Below are 3,625 nucleotides of genomic sequence, written 5' to 3'. Positions count from 1 at the left end.
GTGTGTGTGTGTGTGTGTGTGTGTGTGTGTGTCATTTTTACCCAGGGTTTCTTGGAGAGGGAGGGCTGGGGGCTGTAAGTCGGACGTGTGTGGGTGGGGAGGGTCCATCAGGGGGCTGGGGTGAGGCTGGGCAGAATCAGCATGGGTGGGAAGGGAGGAGGGAGCCCTAGCTGGCTCTCCGCCCCTACCCCTGGCTTCTCAGGCCAATGTCAGGGTCAGAACACAGTCGTCAAGGGGAGGGGGGTCGGGAGGAATGATGTAGCCTGTGGGGGAGGGACACGTGGCAGGACTGACAGAGCTCTGGCAGGTCAGAGGAGGACATGTGTGGTGACCAGCACCCCAGGAGAAGTTTTTCTTGTTCCTCCAGTCTTCTGGAGCTCAAGTACGCTCTGTGACTCCCCTCTGCGGAAAGCGCCAAGCCCCAGGTCCCCCCATCTGGAAAATAATCTCAGCTCTCTCTGTTCTACAAGGGAGCCTCTACCCCTGCGTGATCTCTAGAAGCCTCTGGATTCCTTCCCACCTCCGCCCTTCGCACATGCAGTGCCCTGCTGGGATACCCTTCGCCCTCTGGCTGGCATGTCACACTCTAGTCCTCTCACGCCTCGAGCCCCTCCCTGAACGCGCCGGGCCCTTGGAGCCTCCTGAAACCGCACATGCTGCTCCCTCTGCCTGGAACAGTCTCTCTCCACATTTGGCTCCCACCTCAGAGAGGTCTTCCCAGCCCCCACCTTCCCGGCACGCCCCTCTTGCTCCAGAGGTCACGATGTCCTTTACTCCTGGACTGGCCACAGGTCTGTCTCCCCACCCGTCTGTCCACCCCATGAGGACGTGGCCTTGTATGCCTTGTTCAGCTCTGGGAATCCACACCCACAGCACATACTTGGAGAATGAGCACGGGGCTGTCAGCGCCAAGCAATTCACAGCCTGTCCTGGGCAGTGGCTCCAAAAACCTCATGGTGACTAACCAAGCTCGTTTCACCTGCCACCTATTAAACGTGCAGAAACGACTCAAAAGTTCATGGAGCAATTCTTTTCTTCTGAGTCAGAGTCTCACTCCGTCGCCCAGGCTGGAGTGCAGTGGCATGCTCACAGCCACCCCAGCATCAACCTGCTGGGCTCAGACAATCCTTCCATCTCAGCCCTCCAGGAAGCCGGAGCTACAGGTGCGTGCTACCACGCCTGCCTAATTTTTTGATATATTGTAGAGACGAGGTCTCACCACGTTGCCCAGGCTGGTCTCGGACACTGGGCTCAGGCAATCCTCTCGCCTCAGTCTCCCAAAGTGCTGGGATTACAGGTTTGAGCCGCCACGCCCGGCCCATGGAGCCATCTTATTGTTATGATGGACGACACATGCCAGTACTTTCTATTCTCTTCTATCCTATCCTTTCTTCTATTTATTTCGTTTATTTTTGAGTGAGAGTCTCTCTGTCGCCCAGGTTAGAGGGCAGTGGCACAATCACAGCTCACCACAGCCTCCGCCTCCTGGGTTTAGGCGATCCTCCATCCTCTGCCTCCTGAGAGGCTGGGACTACTGGCACATGCCACCATGTTGGGCTAATTTTTTGATATAGACATATAGTAGAAATGAGGTCTTGCTATGTTGCCCAGGCTGGCCTTGAGCGCCTGGGCTCAGGCAATCCTCTTGCCTCAGCCTCTCAAAGTGCTGGGGATGCAGGTGTGCACCACCCTGCCCAACTCTATTCTATTCTTTCTGTTGTATTCCCAGACAATCCTGGTTACAACCTTTGGATTTCCTAGTCCACTCGTGGGTCACAACACTGCCCTAGAAAGGAGGCCCTCAGATTCCTGCTGTGGAAAAGTCCTTGTGACTTTCCTGGTTCTGCCCCTCCCACCCCCACTCTGGCTGCTGTCCCCTCTCTTTTATGCTGGGACCTACAGGCCCTCTTTTCACGAGGCCGCCAGAGCCGGGCTGCTATCCAAGGCGCCATAACTGATCCTTCAGCCCTGAGCCCCCCCGAAGCTTCGGGCAAGGCTTCTCCGAGGGGTCCTTCCCGACCCCCAGGTCTCCTCTCTGTCAGCACTGGGCTTGCCTGAGACTGTGGTCACATGGGCCACACCTTCGTTGTCCTCACAGGCCTCTCTTCCAAGAGGAATGGCCAGAGGGGGAGGGAGAGGAAGGGTGAGGCAGACAGGGGGTGGCGGCCAGACTGTCCCACCCCCATCCCAGCCCTCCTCCTGGGGAACCCAAGGGGTCCTAACTGCCCCGAGTTCCTGCCCTGCGGACGCTGTGTTCAGGTACAGTGAGGGTTCCACCCCCACTTGACAGATGATGAGACTGAGGCTCAACGAACAGGAGAAATTTTCCCCAAGTCTCACCGTTCAGAAGGGGCCAAGAGGGACTTTGACTCCTGGAAGTGAGGCTCTCAAAACAATGAAATTGCTCGCCTTTCAGCCTTTTGGGAGCCTAATTCAGGGTCCCGGCCCTTCCCTTCCCAGGTCTTGGTTGCCCAGAACACCCCAGGTGGCCCCAGAGGTCACATCCGGATCTGACCTTTGGTGAACCCAGGCCATCACCGTCAATTCCCTGGGCCATGCCATGGTGACACAAGCAGGGTTGGCCTCGGGGCCCCCTCCGCTAGGGGACCACAGCTCACACCACCCGGGCCTCTTCTCCTCTGGTCTGTCCCAAATCTGAGGTCTTTGCTCTTTCTCACCACCATCCCTCAGAGCCTAGGAGAGTGGACTCCAGGACAGACAGTCAATAGTGGCTCCCTGGGTCCCTATCCCGGGGCCCAGGACACTGCACCCCAGGACATTCCAAACTGGGTATGACCCGGGGCCTTCCTCAATGAACTGGGAACGCCGATTCCTAGAAGCGTTTCTAGAAGGACTCCTGTCTGCCTGACTTCTCATCCTCCACCCCCACTATTCCAGGTCACCCTGGGGGTCCCTAGAGCCCAGTTTTCCAATCATAGTACTAACCCAACACAACAGGTGTGGCCTATGGAGAAATACTTTGGACAAGCAGCTCATGCCTGCTCGAGCCACCCCGTGAGGTGGGCACCGAAGGGGACAAGGCCAGTTTGACTCCAAAGCTAAGACAACTGGCACAGACTTGGGGACCCTACAGGGCTCCAACTCCTGCTCTTCCTCTGGATGCCCCGAGAAGGTGCTATCTCTCAAGCCGGCCTCAGTCTCCCCCTGCGCCATGGGCATGGGAGGATTGCTCAGGGTAATGAAAGAGGTGATACAGATGAACTCTGGCCAATAATCAACCCGGACTAGGCACCACTGTAGATGTTATTGTAACCCCACCACCTGTGAACTGTGTGAACTTGGGGAACTCAGTTACCCTCCTGCTCTTCCTTTCCGTGTGTAAATTGGGGATGATGGTACCTACCTCGCAGGGTCCTTGAGCACGGAGACAGGCGCGCCGGAACATGTCAGGTGCTTAATTTAATACTTGGGACAAAGTGAATACTTAATCGGTGCTCTGTGTTACTTGTTATTATTACTATTGGAGGCAAGGTCTCGCTCCGTCGCCCAGGCCGAGTGCAGTGGTGCGATCATAGCTCACCCGAGCCTCGAACTCCTGGGCTCAGGCCATCCTCCGGCCTCAGCCTCCCGCGTAGCTGGGACTACAGGCGCGCACCACCACGCC

The sequence above is a fragment of the Carlito syrichta genome, unplaced genomic scaffold, assembly GCF_000164805.1.
Source record: "Carlito syrichta isolate Samal-C Ts95f unplaced genomic scaffold, Tarsius_syrichta-2.0.1 Scaffold302960, whole genome shotgun sequence".
Classification (NCBI taxonomy): Eukaryota; Metazoa; Chordata; class Mammalia; order Primates; family Tarsiidae; genus Carlito; species Carlito syrichta.
This window is presented reverse-complemented; position numbering follows the sequence as displayed.